The 21,780-nt window shown below is 34.8% G+C and overlaps 2 long non-coding RNA genes across 8 annotated transcripts in view; both read left to right on the forward strand.

The window, feature by feature from the left end:
• LOC107315030 overlaps nucleotides 1-11,099 on the forward strand; it is a 193,397-nt gene extending 182,298 nt beyond the window's left edge. For 2 of the 3 annotated variants that reach the window (XR_004307398.1, XR_004307399.1), the window contains 3 exons: nucleotides 2,299-2,386; nucleotides 8,369-8,474; nucleotides 8,710-11,099. This is a non-coding gene — a long non-coding RNA (uncharacterized LOC107315030). Of the gene's footprint in view, nucleotides 1-2,298; nucleotides 2,387-5,060; nucleotides 7,149-8,368; nucleotides 8,475-8,709 lie in introns of those variants that run through there. The other variant, XR_004307400.1, reaches the window with a different exon arrangement.
• A 725-nt stretch (nucleotides 11,100-11,824) lies between these two features.
• LOC116653488 overlaps nucleotides 11,825-21,780 on the forward strand; it is a 53,621-nt gene continuing 43,665 nt past the window's right edge. For all 5 annotated transcript variants that reach the window (XR_004307401.1, XR_004307403.1, XR_004307402.1 and 2 more), the window contains exons 1-2: nucleotides 11,825-15,459; nucleotides 17,199-17,286. This is a non-coding gene — a long non-coding RNA (uncharacterized LOC116653488). The remainder of the gene's footprint in view (nucleotides 15,460-17,198; nucleotides 17,287-21,780) is intronic.

Here is a 21,780-nt window from a genome sequence, read left to right on the forward strand (position 1 = left end):
GCTATTTTGTATTTGAAACACAGATAATTTATTTGAGAATTAAGAAGTTATGCAGTGTTTTGCCTCACCCTACTCTCCATTGTAGGGTGATAGGCCCTAAATCTCTTACTTTAGTTTAAATTATTTTATTTTGTAGATGTTTCACCTTTGCTTGTGAATGCACGATATCATTATGTGTCCTCCTGCACACGAAAATGTGTGGTTAATTTTTGCGGCTTCTTAAACATTATAATATAAATTGCTGCCTAGGTGATTTTTCTGATGTGAGAATCACAGGATTGCAGAGGTTGGAATGGAGCTCTAGACACTGAGTCTAACTTGTATGCTGAAGTATCTTCCATATGGCAAATCACACTGGTAGACATCTAGATTAGTCTGGAATATTGTCAGAGACAGACTCCACAACCTCTCTGGTTAGTCTGTTCCAGTGCTCCAACACTTAGACAGTTAGGCATAAATTCTTCCTTGTGTTAATATGGAACTTCCCACTTTCTGCCTGTTGCTACTTATTTTACTGTGGCACGCCACCAAAATGTTCTTATACTGTCTGTTGTTCAGTGGCATATCCTATTTGACTAAGGGCCTTAATAGTCATGATCTTTTCATAGTCAGTGTATCTGAGTGGTAAGCAGTGAGACAAAACCACAAAGTTTGTGCTGCAGTAGTGAATTACTGCACAGACTGATCAATAACATAATGGGAAAAGTGATGAAATGGTGAGCTATAGCTCATGTCGATATAGCACCAGATATGCAAATGGCTCCCAGAGGTGTTTTTCTCAAAAAATAGCCAAGTTTGAAGTGGCATGGGTCCAGTCCCTTGTGCCTTCTTAAAGAAACCGCAACTGTTCGGAAGCAGTAAAACAGATGTTCAAAAGAATCATTAACAATCTAAATGTATGTGTGAGCAGATGTACTATTTCTACTACACATAACTTTGGGAGAGAAGGAATTTTAAAGAAAATCAATAATGAGTAGGTTCATGTATGAATTACTCATCTAATTATATTCAAAATGTAGAGCAAGTTTTTTTTTGCTTCAGTAACTGTGATTGAGATAAGGAGGACAAATTATAAGAGGAGGTATTAGAGCAACCATGCACAATTGATCTGGGACACATATACCAGATTGATGAGAGGCAAAGTAACTGGCAGGATAAGAGAAACTTGTTCCATAACATCAGTCCTGCTCTTGGTGCGTTTCACTAGAGCCACAGGAAATATAGTGCATTTAAATTAAAGGAAAAAGTAAAATAACTAGATGGGCATAAAAGAGTAAGAATATCTGTTGTCCTATTAAGTAATGATTACAGTGACACAAACAGTATAATTTCTGCAATCCTCTCAAGGTCTTGCCTGAGTATATGCTCCCTGTGAAAAATGATTTTTTAGAAGCTGAAAGAACCTTTGTTATGTTGTTAAACTGACTGCAAGATACAGAGCCAGAGCTAGGTGGGGAATATTTTTTGGCTCAGACCACCTCTGAAAGTGGCATTGGGAGGGGGGTGTGTGTGTGTGTGAATGGAGGACCGTGTGCCTGCCAAAATATTTACATGCTTTTCTTTATACTTTCCTGATTTAATTTTTTTTTTCATATAATATAGGAATAGTAGTAATTAAGCAGTTCTTCAGAAAGAATCAAGAAACTCTGGGAATTAGTCTTAAGTATTAGTACTAGAATTTTGAAAGCCTTGTAACTTTCTGACCTTCTATATCTTCTTACAAACCATAATATCCTAAATGGAGTTGCAATGGGCGATGAAGGAGTAAATAAAAAGGTGGAACCAGTTAAATGACTCTACTACTTTCTGTAACTCCCAAATACTCTTTTCTGTGACTTGAATTTTCACAGGTTTTTTTGGTAAGGAAAGTATGATTATTTAGCTATTTTTAAAAATTACTCAAAACCTGAGATTTTTGTTATGTGTTCTGAGATTTTTACCACTTTTTCTATACAGGCCTTTGCACTGATAATACCATTCTGTGGTCTCATTCTCTCATTTATCTCTGCTTTTCGCAACACATGTATACAGCAAAAACATATTTGTGTAGTATTTTTAGTGTTAGGGGAATAAAGGACGTAATTCATTTTCTTAATCAGTTGCCATATGTGTTAACATACAATGGAGTTAACAACTGATTTGTCTCCATACAGTGAATCTTGCACAACTGTCTCCTGATGAACTCATGAAAATGTTGAAATATTATGTAGGGTGTTTTGACAGAATTAGTGAGAGCTCTCAAATTTCTGGAAGCATTTTCATGATTCTCTTTTTCTTTATTCTATTTTCCTCCCCCAGGTTACCCATAGTTACTGGAAAATTTAAAAACATAGGGCTTCCCATTGAAAACATGACCACTATGGAGATGGCATCACCATCCACTCATGTAAGTGCATATGATATGAGAGCCCTCTCTTCTATTCTGTTCTATTCACTGACTCATACAGCAACTTCATCTCCAACTCACTAAGAAGGATATGCGTCTTCTTTTTCTCCTTTCTGCTACTACTGCATCGGGTGAATTAAGCAAGTTATGTCACAGTGCTTTTGAGTCAAACCACAGAGATTAAAACGTCAGGGCTAGGTGATGTAAAGCAAAACTGACAAAAACTAGGCAGAACACAGAATTTCATCAGACAGCGCAAAACTGTATTGTGCAGCTCTACGATTAGTTCAGTACGATACCTAACATGATTATGTACATTTAGGACCATAGTCTTGCAATCACATTTTACTGGTGTGATGCATGATAACTTATGTTATCTGGATGTGGACACACGTACACTCTCTTCCCCTCTGTCACTAGCTTTCACTAGTTCAATATACCTTGCAGAGACTTTTACATAAACAGAGTCTGAAAATGTTTTCCAACTGCAGCTGTTATATTCCATCTAGAGAAAGGAGATGTGATTTTCACCTTCATTGGTTAGGACTGGTCTTATTTCTACTTTAGAAAGTGCATCTGCTCTCTAAATTAATGTAAACAATGTGCTGAGTCTGATGTATTGTGAGGCAAAACTGGGAACAAAGGAAGAGACCAAAATGAAGCATCTCTGTGAGGTGCAGGGTACAATCAATTAGATTCATTATCTGTTTCACATTCTAGTCACTGCTTTTTAAGGAGAGTAGTACATAACACCATGGCAACAGTTAGAGCTACAGTTCTTTATGGTATGTAGTCATTACGGATTCCTCAGCATTCCCTGAAAATTGATATAAAGAAGCTGAAAGAGTATACTGCCTACTACACTGATTAAATGACAAGTTTGTAATTTACAACTGCTGCATTGCCATGGGAAGGCAATCATACAACTCTGTTTTCAAACTCGGGGGTTTTTTATACATGCTGCATGATCTCTAGCTGGGCTGCAAACTAAGATTAAATTGAAAGGATAGCATGTAGATTTTAGAACATGGTGTTGACATTTACTAGCCAATCAAATTTTGCAACTTTCTGGTATGACAGCAGATGTTGACCTTTCAAGCTTTCCCTATCTGCTTTCATGCATTACCTGCAGAAATTAACATTAACTCTCTTCTTGCTCCTTGCTGCTATTAATGTCAGCTGGGAATTCAGAATCATGAATTCATTTACTGAATGAAGTGGAGACCATTTCATACTCCAAGACCGAACAACTGCTCCTGGGAGCTGGTATTTTTGGAAGTTGCTTCAACTACCTTTGTGGTTGAGGGATAGCTGGGAGCTATGGTGTAGAAAATGTCACTGGGAACAAGTAAAGAAAAAGGCAGTGGAGGATAGATTCAAGGAGAATCCTAGGGGCCAAGTACTTGAAAATGATATTTGATACAGAGATTTTAAAGTCTAAGCCAAAACACTTCAAGCTGTTCTGATGGTGTGCAAAACTAGATGTGAGGTAGCAATGTTTTTTTTTTTTTTTTGGTTTTTTTTTTAAATTAACATATCTATGAAAATGTAAGCCTACATAATACACAGCTTGGTAACAAGAAGTTTCAGGGAATTGCATAGCACTGCCTAGGGCTCTCTGAAATTATATGTTGAGGAAAGTATTAACTTTTGATGATATGTCTCCAGAAGTCTAAGATTTTGATATACGAAGGCCAGCCTGAAGGTTATGTCTCTTATTTGTTTCCATAGAAACTACAACAGATATGAAGAGCACAATAATGCTATTTGATAGTCTCAGCAACAAAAAAAACCTCTTTCAGCATAGTCACCATCACTAGCTACTCATTTTCATCAACACTGTACATGGGCTCTTGTTCTACACTTGTAAGACTGTGCAACAGCAAAGGTGAGCCAGTGTCACTGTTGCCATTGCTGAAATGCACTACCTACTACCTCACTGTGCTCACATCCACTGTGCAGTCTCCATCAACATTCAGCAAGCATCACTGAATGTCAGCGGGTGCCTTTTTTTTTCTGCACGGAGGAGTTTAATTCCACACCTTTGCTTCATGTGTACTTTCATGTCAGACACAGCTTTGTTGGATTTCCCCTCTGCTACCATCTGTCACACAGCAATGAAATGTAGGAGAATATTGGCAAGGTTCAGTTTCTACTGCAATACCACTTCTATCAGCCTCTGACATCATGGGCTGACAGTATAAAGAAAGCAGAATTTATTTTTGCAGCAGCACTCTTAATATCAGCAAGTCATTGATTGTTGTATGTAAAAAGCAACTAAGAAAAAAGAATGCTTTCTGACATGTCCTTTCATTTATGTCAAGAAGAATTGCTTAAGTGTCTACAGACAGAAACATTAGTTTTTCTATCTGATAATAATATAACTGTGAAGGTATCAATGAGCATATATGTTATCTCTGAAGATAGCTTTCCAGTGCAGTGAGTCATTGTACTGTGTTGCAGGCATATTTATAACCATATAGTAATACAATTCAGAGAAGTGTTTGTTAAATGCCAAATTTTTGCAAGTTGCATATACCCCGTACAATGTTTCCACATAAACAAGGAAAAGCTGCAGTAATTTCTCTACTGTGTAATTTTAAAAAGTCCTATATATAAATGGGATGAAAATATGGCATTTTCCTAGACAAGGATGTTTTGTGTTTTATTTCAGGTTTCCAGGAGACATGTAAAGTAATCTAAAAATTCAGCCAGAAAGACTTTTTTTTTCTGCTATGGATTATCTATACTCATTCAGTGGTAAACAGTATGCTTCTCAAAATGCATAAAGCTGAAATCCTATTGAGCTACTGTCTATCTGAGGCAAAACTGTCTTTGCTAAGAGGCTGGCCAAACTTGTGAGAAGAACTTTTATCTAGGAAAGATAGGTTTGCAAAAGAGGAACTGGGTTTTTTTGCTAGGCAAAAGAAGTCCAATTGTATGCTGATTTGCATTCTAATCTAAGTAGACTCTACAACACTTCCTGAACATATGTCCTCCTGCTTTAGACACTTATACCATGAAAGACCGTACTTAAGGTGTGCATTGCCCTACAAACACTGGATTATTTAGGATTCTGCAGATACTTACTTGCATGCTGGATTCCGAACATCAACTGTGATTGCTGTAGTTTTCTAACATGCTGAGTCAGATTGCTAACTTTTTCCCACATGTAAAATGAAATCTTAGAATAGGTTCTAAATAAATATATGTAGTACGTGGAATACTCATATATTGCTTGTGGTCTCTTTTAAGACCTGATGTCCCATTATCACATGGTAGCTGCCCAGTACAGTAGCTAAAGAAACAGCAGTATGTACAAGGTCTCAGTTTTCTTCTTTACTATGTCCTACCCTTTCTGTCTAACCCTTAAAATGACAGACTGTGTTGGTGACTAATATGGGCATCTATCCAGTGCAGTTGAAATTAAAGATTTTCTTAATGTAGAAGGAACAGGAGGATGTTTCTTTTGCTGTACCATTCACATCTGTCAAATCACCCTGCAGTCAGCTCCTCTGAGGAGCTGGCAATCTCTACCAGGAGAAATGAATGAAAGCTCTAGAATGTTGTGAGAATAAGCACTAGAACATTTAAGAAAGACCCTTAGCAACTGTGCAAAATAAATTAATTTTCAACTATAGAGTTGAATAATCTCTGTTTTTATGATTCTATGCTAGTAGCATACCACTAAAAGATATTTAGAGTTTAAAGATAAAATCACATGCTGAAACTGTTTAAAAATATGAGGGACACTACAGGATTTTCTAACAGTCTTTGGTAAGATATCTGTTAAACTGCCATCCCTTCTTCATAACACAAAATATAGTATGTACATACTGTTTGCTATTCATTATACTTTTAGTAATATTTGTTAACATATGCTATTGCATGATGAAGCTAGCAATCTGTCTTGGCTTTCTGAACTTGTTACAGTAAAAATTTAAGTCAGATTCTACTTTAGAACATTTTTGATTATACTTATTTTCTCTCACCAGAATGAAAATACTGTCTTTGTTTCTCTGTTCACTCTTTATTTTTTGCTAATGATAAAAATTCCACTGAACTATTTTTTAAAGTTTTATGTGTATTAGACTCATTTTTTGGATTCACTTTTTAAGGGCTACAGCAGTATTAAGAGGAAATATTAATTTGTTATTGATGATTTCCTTTTGAGAATGAATTTCAGATTATATACTATTTTTATTAATTATAAATAGTCATGGTTATTGAATTCTGTTGGTCCAATTTGTACTTTGTGATTTCCAAGTTGATAAATATTTATTTTGCTAAATACTTTGGATAATGACATTATTGCTTATGAGTGCAAGTACTTTCAAATACTTGTTTTAATGTAAAATAAAACTTGTTTAAAATGTTAGGTTGCACTATATTTAAAAAAAAAAACAAAAAAAACCCCAAAAAATCTTACAATAGGCTTTTGTATATATTAAAAAATGCTTTTAACAATATCATGCAAAGACTGTAAAGGTAAAGAGCTAGTTATAGGGTGCTATGAGCTGTTTTTGAGCATACTGTTGTTATGATTGTGTAAGGTAGTAACAGACACATCATTGTGTCTTTATTCCATTATTTAGTGGAAAGCTGCCAATATTCATGTTCATAAGCCTTTGTCAAGACTGAGATAACTTGCACAGGAGACAGCTATTTAAAGACACACCCATCAGCCAAGATTTTTTGACTGCTTTCCATTTCCCTTTTTGAAGGCTTAAGACTAAGGGGAAAAAAAAAAGAAAAGCACCATTAGAGGTCAAGTTTATTAACATTATCATTCATTGACTGGCTTTCTGTATCTCAAGATATTTAGTAAAAAAACATTTTAACAAAACAGGAGTATCCATTAAATATATTCATAATTTACTTATCAATACATAAAGTTATTCCAATGTTTTGATACATTATGTAATAAAAATAAAAGGTAGAACTACACTAATATCACTTTTTGGAACTACTCACTGTATGCAACAATTTTTTTTCCAGTCATAACGATAACTTGATGACTGCATTCTTAAAAAGAAAAAAGAAAAAAAAAAAAAAGGAAATAATCGCATTCCTGTCTAAAATGAAGTAAAACCAGAATACTTCTGCTCCATGAGTCATTGTCCTCATCAATAGGTTTACACTGCTCAGAGAGGCTCATTCTATTCGTAGTTTAGGATGATTTAATTTATAAGTTAATTGTTGGGTTTGTAACAGTTCCTATTCAATCTCTTGCTAAGAAGATATTTATTTTAAAAAAATAATAGTGATAATTCTTAAACATAGCTTTTCTTTACAGCAGTATTCATTTCTCTAATAAAATAAGCATTGTATTTATTTTATCTCCCCACTCAAGTTCATTTTCCTTTCTTTGATTAATAAAAACTTCCTTTTGATTATGAAGATACAGACTAAAACTAAATCGTGTAACTGAAACACCTGCACTTCTGTATCACTTTGGAATTCATTTCAAAGTATTTTGAAAGAATATATATTACTCGTTACTCTGGTTATTAAATCTTTTTTTTCTTACTGATATTCCATCTTACTTGGATGCTCAATGCCATACAACAGAAGGATTTGCTAGTATATTTCACTCAGCAAAGCTTACTGTTCTTAAAACGCCCAATTCATTTAAATGCAATTGGTAGCTTTTTTGTAGTCTTGTCCACACTTTTATATAATTTGTGTTTCTTTCTTTATTACATTATTGAAATATATTATACTAAAATGAAAAATACTAAAAAATTTAAAAAACTCAATTTTGCATTCAGTATATATTTTTTAAATTCAGATGTTCTTAAGTGCATCGATGGATTCTATGGTAATACCTGCAGTATTTCCTGTCCAATAAATTTTGTACAGCCTCAGTCTCTTGAAAGTAAAACAAACTTATAATTGAAGTTACAGTCAGATGTATTTGTAGAAACTAAAATTCATGATCCTAAAGGGATAACAACTGATATTTCTTGATTTTTCTCATAGGTATAGAGAGCTGATTAAACATCAGAGTCTGAAGCTTTGATTTTTACCTGTGTCAGTATTCTTGCAGTAAGATGCAAGTGCCATTATAGAAGACAACTGGACATAAGTAAGCTTTTAAGCTTTTACAGAATGGATGACAATTACCCTAACTGCTATAATTGGATGTGATGAAAGATGTGGGGCTGTAATCCCTCAGGCAAATTACAAATCAGACTCAGTTGTTGGAACAGTATTGTAATTGCTGCCTTGTGATTCTAGAGCCAAGTGATATTTGTTCCACATTTACCTGTATACTTATTTATTTACTTTAAGGTGAAGAGCTCCAATTTCTATCCTTACAGGTGTGTACTTTCCATCAGTTTTGACAGTTAGCATCTACAAAATTCATTGCACAACACTGAGGTGCTTAAGTTAGTGACCTGGCCACCCTTGACTTCCTGTACAGTCAATGGAATGAAGCATTCCTTCAAAAGCATGTCTTCATAATCTGCTTTTTTTCTCTACTGAGTATACAAGAAGATTATATTAGATACTCCATTTCAAAAAGTGAGGAATGTATAAGAATTTCAATGTGTGCTTCAAGTCAGTTTTCCAGTTAGAAGTTTATTCATGTCCCTGGGTTCGGTGTTCCCTATTAACTGGTGTTTGCTTGTGTGATTATTTTGATACATCTATGTTTAGTACTGCTGGATTTGGAAGTTACCAGTGAAACGTGATATGTGGTCTAGCAATCTGGGTCTATCTATAGAGAATAGAAGTCAAGGCTGCTGACAAGGTTGTAAATATTTTGCAATTGTACTTAATTACTGTTTTTTTTTTAATGTGTAAAGAAAATAAGGAGTATTTGAGAGAATTTGAAAAGATTTCAGAATACAGTTCTTGGATTTTATTTCACTCTCAATTTCTGACCTTTTCTGACATGCTAGTAGTGATCATTAAACTCATAGATAAAAAAAAAAAACTATTTTAATTAAATTAAACTATACATTATATATTATGAGACATTGGCTTGTTCTTCAACATGTGGTTACTGTTGTCCAGTGGTGCAAGAGAGAGGTCCAACAAAAGAAACCAATTCAAAGCACTTTCAATAGAGCTTGAAGAGGGACAAAGAAAACCAATACATTCCTTGGCAGGAAGGCAACAATTTTTTACAGAACTGATGATGGAACAAGATAATTTCAAAAATCCCTTCCAACCCAAACCCTTCTATGATTCCATAATCTTTCCCTTCTACTAAAACCAGTAACTCTGTTTTGAGATTACTGTCATTCATTTCTTGAATTTGGTGATAATTAACTGTGCCCCATGTTGAGGAACAGCAGAAATTGCTTTACTTGCTCTGTTTCTATGCTCATGGAAGGATGAGAAACTGCATATTCATCAGTGTAAATTTAGCAAATTAACACTTAGGAAAAGTAGTTTTTTATTTTATTTTTTATTTATTTATTTTTCTTTTCTAAAGGCAATCTAATTCACTATAATTGACACTGAAATATTATCTCCCACTAATTTGGTATAAACTGTTTAACTGCTGAGTTTCGTATTCAAAGCCAAACTCTTCATTTACATTTGTATGTTCGGACATAATTTGATTTACCATTTCTCCTGTTTTCCACAGAATGTGTTAATGACATGTAGAAAATCTATGAACACATATTCAAAAAGCCAAAGAACAGATCTGAAGAATCTCTGTTTGGCTGAACTAAGCAGGGCATATCTTATCTCTGTTAGAAAGATGTCATTTCCCATATGAGCTGTGCTAATGTAGTACTTGTCATCCCAAGCTTCTTTTTGCTGTGCAGTTGGTCAGCCTACTGCATCTGCAAACTTTTTCTATAACCATCAAAAGACCAGCCTATGTCATGGCATTTTCAAGGCTCTCATCATCCAATCAAGTTAAAAATACAATTAAAAAAAAATAAAAAATTACTTACATTACAGCACTCCTGCTTCTCACCCAGATGGAGATGAATCTAAAGTGTGATTTCAAAAATGGGAACGAAAATGTGTGACAGACAGAAATGACAAGGCTTTGTCTACAGCTGGTGATACAATAAAGTGAAATGCCTTCCCATTGTCCCTAAGCAATACATGCAGGGCAAGCTATATTATATTAATTAAACGAATTCATTGAGGTCAAGTAGACCCTAGGCAAAGAAGACTCATATCATCTGCACTCAGTCTCTCAGTCTGTAAGCCAACTGCATGCATACTTTTATTTATATATGTATGTATGTATGTATTTTTCCCCTGTGCTTCTGACATCTGTGAATCTGGGAGACCAAATGTAGTGGTACTAAAATGACTCAGTCATCCAGACTGAATGGCACTACCCTGGGCAAGTGTTACCCCTTTCAACATTTTCAGTTCAGAACAGAAGATATCATAAAAAAAAGTTTTAGTTATACATAAGTAAACTTCTTAAGTAGATGGAAGAAATGACAATGCTAAGTTAGGAAATATGGGATTTTGATGAAATGCTTGTTGCAATTCTTGGGAAATACAGCAAACTGTGTACTGAAAGAAGCTGTAATACAAAGTGCAGTCTGCTACTCCATGAAAACAGAGTGCACGAAGATGTTTTTGTATTTGTTGGCTAAAGATATTAGATCATGTCTTCAAAAATTCTAGCCTCTGTAAGAAAAAACAGATTCTTCTGACTGTATTTTTATAATGAATTTGCCACTCTCTTTCTTAGTAACCTATTAAATTTTGGTTTACACAGAGATGAATATCTGCACAGTTATAACGCAATTAGTAGTTGGAAGTATCTTCTGTGAAATTATTTTCTTACCCTTTGTAGTATGTGGGCCCTGAATTACAGTAATTTTCTTTTAGTTATGGCAAAGTAAAATAGGAATCGTTGTACAAAAGTAAATCAGGTGACACTTAAAAAACACGATGACAAAGAGACATGAATATTTGCTCTAGTCTGTTTATCTTGTGGGCCTGTAGAGGTAAATGAAAACACTGTTAGTTTCTGGCCCATGCTTGCTGAATAGCATGTAGCTAGGAGTGTGTGGCTCTCTTTCCTGTGTAGTTATGAAATGAATTCAAAAGTTATTAAAAATCAGCTTGGTTTTGAGACTGTTGTGGAGTTATCTAGATCAATCTATGGCATAGGCCCATGGGCCCCCTGACCCCAAAAATGGGAAGGGAAGAGGGGAAGGGGTAGGAAGATGGGAACTGAGCTCAGGGAAACTAATAGAGCAGTTGCTACGATCTAAGGAAGAAAACTTACTTTGCTAACTATGATGTTAGAATGCAAGATAACGCAAACTAATTGAAACTGAGGCTAATAAATTAAGTAAAATAAGAGTTTTCTGAAAACTGAGCTTACTTTGAAATTGAAGGTGCACAGCTTGGAAGCAGAACCCACACCCACTGCTAGGCAGTGAGAGAGAGAGAACATCACTTCCATGACTTATTTTCCTCTCTGACTGTGAGGTCCTCTGTGATGTGTAGTTCTTCTTCTCTGTGCTCCACATGATATCATGATGTGGAATACCAATAAGAAAAAATTACAAAACCATGACAGAGACCCTGAAGATCACTTAATATTCAAATTGCATAGATTTACATGAATAAATAATTACTGATAATAATACCAGACAACACATATATATATAACATTTATTGAACTTACCTTGCCAGGTAGATAACTCAGAAACTCATTCTATTTTAGGGAATAGTTGTCCGCAGTTGTGTCAGATCCAAAAGAGACAAAAGGTTTCAATAAGGAAATCTAAAGGTGGCATCTATTTGTAAATTTGGTGGTATGGAAATACCTGCAAAGTTCTTCCACTGAACCACTGCCTTTTATTTTATCCCTTGGACAAAAATAATAAATGTAGTTTGTAAAAATTTTCTTAGCTGACAGCACAATCCACTAATTCCTTCCAAGTCACTTCCATCTTTCATTGTTTAACTTACCATCTGTTCATTCCTACCTACAGCCACTGAAGTAAATGAGAGACATGAAGCCAATTCCTTTTTGCTGTTCTAAGCATTTAGATATACATACAACAAACCTTTCAAACGAATCTCAAAAAATGAAATGAAACAAATTACATAGAATTTCATGGGGAAACACGTAATGTTATATTAATCCAGTTCACAGTGCTGATTTGTACAGTTTTTGCCATTTTAATTTGTCTTACAATTTTAATGTAGGATATCAGGAAGAGTATAGAGTGTATATAAAGGACAGAAAGGAAAGAAGAAATGTTTATGCTGTATGCGAGTAACTTTTTGACTACACAAAGCTCCAGCATACAGCCAAAGATATGGCTGTCAAAACTCTGGAAAGAACATTGGTGTTGTGCTCCTGATGGTTTGTTACCAATCACCTCATCAACAGGATGCAGAAGATGAGGGCTGGCAGCCAGAGAACTTCTAGTAAAGGTTGAAAACATTAAGACTGAAACACTTGATGCCTTTTTGCCTCACATTTCAGTAGCAAAATCTTGCAGATTTCCATGCAGGCAGGCCTGTTTAGGGAAGGAGAACTGTAACTAGTTGCAAAGACCTCAACCATTTGGAGATCACCCAGAAAACTTGGATGTATTGAAATCCAGGATGATGTTGGATGATGCTCAACCTGCATGATGCTAGACTGTCAAGGTAATGGTTATGAGGAAAGATTTCTGATGGTTGCAAAGTCTGATGTTATATTAATTCTCTCACAGTGCAAATGCAACAGGAACCAAGGATTTAGAGTTTTAAGCCTGTGAAGTATATATTTCCACCTTTTCTAAATGTGCTACAGATGAGAAAGTGCCCAAAAGATCCTATGTGAATTTAGCAAAGTTAGCCCAAACTTGTTGCGCCTGATTGCCATTTATGTTTAAATGATTGGCTTTGAATACAGGTGGAAAGCAGTCATTGTAAAGCACCTTGAAAATTCAGGCAAAGAGTAAAACCCCCTGGGAATCTGTCCTCAAGAACAAGTGAGTGGAGCAGTTATTTCTGCATGCATGTATTTCTTACAATGAGAAAAAGTATGCACTTAGACATTTGAAATGAACATGACAGGAAATGAGGAAACAGCATCATGTCAACTAAATTCTTCTCAAAAATGATAACTAGCACATATACAAAAGCAAGAATGGAAAATTAGCATTTTCTGAAATCTTTCTTTGGAATTATGTGCCATCTTAGGCAAATGAGGTACATAAGCGTGACAGAGCACAGTGACATCATCTGGGAGCAAGCTATGAAAAGGAAACATTTCTTTGATATAGTAAATCATTCTGTTCCTGTTGCTGTTTTCTCTATGAGAATTTAGTCTTAGTCAAAGTGTAGAAGAAATGTGAAGTCACCTCTTGAAACAGTGATTGAATATCTGATGGAAATGCAGGACCAAGCCAGGAGAGCTCAGGTGCATGCAATGCAATGCACCTGAGTAACTGGGAGGAGTGGACCCAGAATCCACCTCTTCCCAGACCTCATTTATGGGTTTGCAGTGGAGGCAAGGGTATCTTTTTGGAGATTCCTGTGTGCCTGAGATCTTCTAATGGTAAGCAGATTCTTTCCTTTGTTTTTGTTCCTGCTGTGTTTGAGCATGTCTTCAGTTGCTGCAGTCTGGGACTGCTATTCTGCTGTTATTGCTGTACTTTCTGTTGTGTTACAGCATTGTACAAAGCAATGCACATCATGTACAATCTTTGCCTCATTCCAGCAAGTTCTAACATTCCAGTCTTCTCAAGTGCCCAAGCAGGATCTTGCATGGCTGATGCATTCACAGTTTGACAAATGGGACAGGAAATGCTGTGTGACGGTGTGCTGGTTATGCAACACAGCATCTGACTATTCCAGTCAAATGGTTTTCTTTATTTTAATTGAGAAAGATACGAATGGTGTAATAGTGTGTTGTTATTTTTTGCTTATTGCATAATAAATGTAATAATAAAACAGTCTCATTTAATCACTGTATACATACGTACATGTATGAAAACCCAGAGAAAGCAAGCATGAGTATGTTTTGAAATGTAGAAGGCATGGAGAACTACTAACACATTTATGACTATTTTAAATGACTATGAATTATTCTAAAATACATCAGCTTGCTTAGTCATTGTTGTGAATGAATTGAAAACAGAAAATTTCTGTAGTGCTTCGTTGAGGTTTGGACTAGGCTTTCCTTACTCATCCATTTTTATTTATTCATCTATTTTAATTAATAATAGAGTATCTATTTTTAGTATTACATTTTTACTCTTCAAGATGATTTAAAGGGTTATGGTTTTTTGTGTGTGTGGGTTTTTTTTTGTTTTTTTGTTTTTTTTTTTTAATTTTGTTTTGTATTTCTGTTAGAGTGTTTGGTTTAAGTAAATATTTTTCTATTCCCTTTTTCCTGGGAGAGATTTCCTATTTTGTAAATATCATTATTTTTCACTCAATATATTGGCTTTAAGGCTAAATGAACAGTGCAGGGAACTAAATGTGTGTTATTTGTCTTTCTCTGTGACAAAGAGTTAATATGAAAAATTACCTTTTTTTTCTTGGACGAATTTTGCATTCATTTTACTTCCCTAAACATGTTATTTTAAATTGAAAACAGTTGTATCTCACTGTAGTGACAGATGTCTTCCGTTGGGTCATATGACCCCTGAGTGCAAGCAATCTGTACATGCACTATGTTTTCCCGAAGACAGTGTATTATTGTTCCTTCATTGCTATGAGAACAGTATGTGTCCTGGCAGCAGTTTTGTATGAAGTATTCATTCAGATGAAACATCAGGACATCATACCTTTGTCAGTTTTGTACTGGATGAACACACTTCACAAATATACTGTGTCTGCTTGTATAGTCTTTTCAAATAAATAAATAAACCTGGCATTTCACTTCAGCGAATTATATTGTATGAGAATAAGGGCAAAGGACTGACTTAGAGTCTCTTCTGTTTGTGCTTCTTAGTAATGTGGAGAGGCTATGTTATATTCTATTTCACTGAAGACTACATCCAGTTTATAGTGTATGCCTTGGTGTGTAAGACTTGTAAGGAATGTGGGGGAAATCTGTGAATTTTTGTCGTTGAACTTCCAGATAAACTACTGAAATACCAGATTATTACAAGCTTTACAAGGTAGGACACTGTCATTCCTGAACTGAACTCTGTGTTGTTTAAAAAGTGAGCTTACAAATTCAGTTATGTCTCAGCTGTTAATAAAAACAAGTTGTTTTATAACTCATTTTATTTAAAGTGATTTTTGAGCAAATGACTTGTTTTTTTTATTTTTTTTTTGATTAGCTGATACATTCAGTTTTATATCTGTGTGGGAGCTTATATTTGAAAATGAATGCTCCTTGTTCTGTCTCATTTTATATATAAGAAAAAAAAAAAAAAAAAGGAAAACAACAAGTGAAGTCATAAATACACACAATGCAAAGAGTTTCTTCACAGCTGTCCAGCTTGATTCCTATTAAGCCATTATTTTCCCATCATGCATTTCCTTCTGCACTTTCTTTTTCTTTCAGTTCATGTGAAATACAGCAGTATAAGCATACATGCAGAGAGATCTAAAAAGAAAGGAGAATGCTCTTGTTTTTGTTTTTTTTTTTTTTTGTTGTTGTTTTACTTTTTAAAAATGTACAGCTAGAACAATTGCAGAGTGACTGATGCATGAGTTTATTTTTAGAAGAAAAAGACTGTATGCTTGCTAGAGAGTCATCTGTATCCTGCCCAGAAACCTCTGAGAAAAGGAGGAATCTTTGAGCAGAGTTGTATCCAGACTTTGTAGGTTCCAGGGATCTGAAACTATATTTTTAAAGTCTCACAGAATTACATTAGCAGCCTAAACGTTATACAAGGAAATGCATGGGAGGAATCTTCTAAAATTGCTATATCTCTTGACTGCTCTTAAATGCTGTTTTGACTTCAAGGAGCTGCAGTGTTTGCCAGCACTAATTTTATCCCTTAGTGTGAAGGAAGGAAACTGTTCTAAGAACCAATTTGAAGAAAAAATTGTAAATCTCCTGGCCAATTACAAAAACAGTCTTATAAACTAAATAATATTAATATCCCTATCCATGAGATGTTTTCAAACACATGGCTTACATCTATATTTAAAGAGAATTTTTTTTTGTTACTAAATTTTCTCTAATATTATCATCTTCTGAAAAACTAGTAAAATATTTGTGAAAGCTTTTATTAGGGATGTGTTTTCAGATATGTAGTTTTCCTTTTACTCTGTATCTTTCCATCTCCATCTGAGATGGAGAGGAAGAGATTACCCTGTCTACAAACTATGCAGACAGAAGTGGTGGACATCAGACTTTGACTCATATATAGAATAAATTGATTTGGGACAGTCTAACTGGTTTCTGGTCCTGCAATGTGCCTTTCTTCCTCCTGCCAAGCAAGTTGTATATTAAAGTTAGTGCCAATTTCTGTTTGTGTGGCAGTCAGTAAACTAAGATGGTTCTTCAGCAACCATGCCTTTCACAGTCAGCTCAGACATGCCTGCTGTGAAAGTGTAAATTTATGACAGAGAAGTGGGATGCAGAACTGGGGATGGTAACCACTGCAGCTAGAAAAAAATCAAGCAATCAAGCCAAAGTTGTAAATGAGTTAACATTAATAACTAAAACAGAACACCTCCTAAACTTCACTCTAACTGGCATGTTTTCATCAGAAAACAGATGATGCCTGGTAGAGATTTGTTTTTCCGTAGATGTAACAGGGATGGATAGCTGTATTCAGCAATAGTGCAGTGCATTGCTTTATATTCTTGAACTTCAGTGCATACAAGTTTAGCTAGAACCACTGACTTGCTCGTGTCATGTTTTTCTTTTTCATCTGCTAATTTTTGAATTTAATTCCAGTTTCCATCTAGGCACCAAGAAGAGATAGAAGTGAAGGAAAAGCAAAACATCATAGACTGCTAACAGAAAATTCTTAAAAGATGAACCAGTAAGTAAGAATATAATAAATAAATGTGCAGAGATTGAGTTTTCTATTGTTAACTGCTTCTTCCTGAGAACAAATATGAGGCACTGCTTCCAACATAAGAACAAGAAAATAGAATTTTTTTATACTGTTTGCTCAGGAAAAGTTTGAAGAATTAAAAACAAAATGTCTGTGTCAGGAAAAAAGTTAAACAATATATTCATTGATTACAAAAAATATAATAAATAATGCATGAAATACTCTTACCAAAGAAATATGTCACTATTTTTGATTCATGAAACAAGATAGAGATTTGGAAATTCTAATGTATTTTTAGGAAACTTAAATTCAATCAAAATGAACTTTCTGCTGTTCTATCAAGTCTAAAGTAAAATGACCTGAAGAAAACATACTTATCTACTATGACTGACGTACAATTCCACTGACACCATTAGAAAATAAGTACACATGTAAGGTACTGATCTGCTGACTTTCAAGAGGTACTGAAGACCATAAGACCTCTTGGAATAGAAGTGACATCCCTATGGCATGGCAGGTTAGTAATTATTAGTAAGAAAGAAACTTTTTTAGTTTTATGCTAGAAATGATAGAATGAGTGTCCATGTCTGGTCTGAACTTTGAAGATCTTGTTTGAATTCCATCTGAAATGGCAATGAAAATAGATTTTTTTTCTTTGAAATAATTTCTTTTCATTTGCTTATTCATCAGACAAAATGCATGCTACTGTACAAATATGAGTAACTACAAAAAAGAGAAAATCTGTTTTTTCTTAATTAAGAAGTTAAAATAGAAAACATTTGATATCTAGCTATAAAATTCCACTATTGCAAATGTGTGTTTATTTCTGGAGAAAATAAAATCTGTAGGGACATCTAATAGCTAAATACACTTCCAGTCAAATAGATTATCAGAATACTTTTAGAGAAACAGAACAGATATTTTGTTAAATTTTCTGACAGGACTCTCATAACTGTATTCACTATGTATATACTCAATATGTTTGATTTATATATATATATATAATTTTTATTATTCCAAAGCTATATGTAAGATGTATCTGAAATTATGTGGTGTTACAATGAAGACATAGTCTGGACATGTAAAGATCTTCAGGACAGCAACAGTATGCTTACTCTCTGATAGTTTAGGTTAACTTCACTCAGAATACTTCCTTTCTGACTTTAATGAAACGTGAATGCACTAAATGTATTTTATGGAGTAAGAGTTTAATAGTATATCCTGCTGAAGGGATTTCCTGCTCCAGTTTGCAACTCCTTCCCTTAAATGACATTAGTTCTTCCTCAGATTTGTTAGGAGACCTGTTTGAACGACCTGTTTCAGTTAAAAATTGCCAAGTTAGACTAGTGAACAGTTTTGCAAACACTGTTCATTTTCAAAGAATCAAATAAGTGAGTATTTGCAGCGCAGCTTAGGAGATGGAATGGGAGGGATGGAAACCTCCCAGTGGACACGGTGATAAGCAGCTGTCAAGGTGAAAGCTTCCACTGACAGGGCTGCAGCAGGAAGATGTGCTATCTAGCCTTGAGCGTAAAAAAGTCAATGTGGCAAACCAGACAAAACTCAATCTGCTTTATTCTTTTTGGGAAAGATACAACCTTCATTCAGTATCTTATGAAGATACTGAGCAAAAATGAAGTTTGTCACTGTAAGTTGGAAGTTAAGGATTTTATTTAAGTAACAACCTTTTTTTGTAAAGGTAGAAGACAGTGTAAATATTATTGAGCCTAATGTCCTGTAGGCAATATGTCTTTTAACAGCAATTATTTGAGGGGAACAGCTATGCCAAGTTCACATATCATTTGGAAATCTGACTTGTGCACTGTTGAAAATGTTCACTTGATTTTATGCAAAGTCTGGAACACAGCTGAGAAATGTACTATAAATTCTGTTACTTTTAATTAAGGATTTACTAAAGCATTTTCTGAATTCACATTCTCTTTGAGAAAGTTTTTGCAGAAAGTTCAAAATGTGCAAATATTTTCACTATTCATGTATAAAAAGGAGTTTTCAGCCTCACAGTTGATATTTCATCATTGAAACATAGAGGTTAAAGCTGAAGATTAACCTGCTTAGTTGTGTGTATTTTAGTTCTTATACCACATAAGACAGCATTAAACTATCCTGCTGTTTAAGGACCTCCGTAGTACTATTGCATGGAAAGGTACATTACTGACTCTAGGATTTCCTGGCATTTGCCAAAGTAAAATAGACCCTTAAAGAGGTGTTCATGCAGGTTTTGTTGTCTGGCAGATAATGATGTGGGAGTTAGTTCTGATTAAAAGAATTTATATCTGTTAGGTTTGTGGAAGTGCCAGAAAGTGTTTGGGATAATAGCAAAAATAGAAAGTATTGCTTTGTGCCCAGAATGGATCAGAACTGGCATGCTGACCTCTCCTGGTGTTTAGCATTGAGTCCATTTTGAACAATGACATGAACCTCTGGATTTGAACAGCCATTCTGGAAAACCTTGCTGTTGTTCCACTTCGCTTGATCACAGCTTGACAGTTCAAAGCTGCACAGAAAATAATTGGCCAGTCATCAGCTTCAAGGTTTTGACAAAGACTTTTTGTTGTTGTTGTTTGTTTCCAATAGATCTGACTTTAGCAAAACAAATTTAACAAGTGGAAAAGTGTAGAATAGCCTAGCCACTGTTTTCAGTTCCTGAAGTTAGTGTAGAGGCCTAGACGTATGCAAGCTGTTCTGTCTGAAGCATATGGCCTGGTGTGTCACTTTTACGGATCCAGCATATTTTGCATTTTTTTACAGCATGACATATGGGCTCTGTTTCAGATTTTTGAAGACTTGTTCTAAGGAAATCTCTGCCTCTGTTGTCACTCCCAGCTATGGCCTGGGAGCCTGTCTGAGCCAGACAAATCAGAAACTCTTATGGCTCCTTGGAAAGAAGAAACTGTCTGTTGCACCACTACTAAGCAATTAACATGCACTGTCCTGGACTCTTAATGTATCAGAGGGCTAAATATCACCCCATCACATTGTCTTCCACAGCCACTACTGTTTCCCCTTTGCTTTCCTTGGTGTTAACAGTGCCATATAGCAAAGCTGAAATGGTCTTCAGGTGACTGAAAGGCAACATTTTGTACAGCTAATGCAAATGGAATCAGAGCTTATAAATATTGCTAGCTACTGCTGTGGCAGCAGATATCTAAGCCAGTCCACCTTCCCATGGGTTTTCATGTTGTTCTCTAAGCGGTACCAATCTTTACAGCCTGTATGCTATAAATCTGAATAAAAGGTGAAGAAGAGTAATAAATCCAGGAAATGCTGACATTATTCTAATAAAATTACATATGAAAATGTATAGTGATCGCTTTTGGTATTATCACGACTTTGTGTACAAAGTACGGCAACTAAACTTTGCTAAAACCTAACTGCTAAATTTGAGCTACTTGGATTTATGTGTTTAACAAAACAATTTTACATTTCTCAAAAGCTAGAATTCAAGAAATAAAGTTAATATGTGGTCATCATATTCAAGTCAAAAGTCTCAAAGGAACTCTTGCAAGACAGCTGGATAGATTTGTCAATTGCTCACAGGGTTTGAAATTGAGTTAAGATATCTAAGACTCAGCCCATTCGAGATCAGCCAAATGGTGCTAACCTCTCAGAAGCTTGAATAGAATTAGCAGGATATTTCTTGCTCTTCTTGAAAATAATTTTAAATACGGTAATGGGAGATTTGTATAAGAAGTTATGTTCAACAAATCAGTAACTGGATTTAATTGAAAAACGTGACTGTAGTGAGGGTCGGTAGTACATATTTCAAGGTTTAACTAGGATTCATTTTGTAACTTTATTGCATAGTCCTTTTTGTGTAAATCAGAATTAGTTGCTGTGGTCAAGAATCATAATTTTAATAGCAAATAATGGAATAATTTCTGTAGTTCACTGCTTGTCAAACATAATGGTTTGTCCATCCTTGCGGTGTGAGAAATGAAAAATTATGCTAAGAAGTTTTGTCACACTAAGGATGTATAAGACAGCATTTTTAACAGAAAAGGTAATGTGAGTACTTTTAATGATATGCTGCTGAATTGGGATCATTCAGCTTTAGATTACTAGTAGAAAAATAGTGAAAAATGCAATTAAGAAAAAAAATAGTAAATATTGTTTTAATATTACACTTTCTTCAGGCTCTACATCCTGTTTCCCTGCTTTATACTATTTCTGATTAATTTCGCAATGGAGAGCAACTGAGAAATTACTGGCAGAGTCTTATGTAGCGTGATATTGCTTGTGAAGTATGCTTTTCGTATTTTTAACCAGCTTGCTTCACAAAGAGTGAGCTTGAACCCTCTTTATTGAGTTTAATTGGTCAAAGGGCATTTACTTATCCTTTCAATTCAAGCTAATGAGGGGTTTAATGTGCCCTGTAGTATAGTCTTGTTCTAGAGTTAAGCAGGAGTCATGCTTGAAAAGAACATCTGTTATTTTGTTGTGTTAAATTAGAGAGTATTT

This window comes from Coturnix japonica, chromosome 5, assembly GCF_001577835.2.
Source record: "Coturnix japonica isolate 7356 chromosome 5, Coturnix japonica 2.1, whole genome shotgun sequence".
Lineage (NCBI taxonomy): Eukaryota > Metazoa > Chordata > Aves > Galliformes > Phasianidae > Coturnix > Coturnix japonica.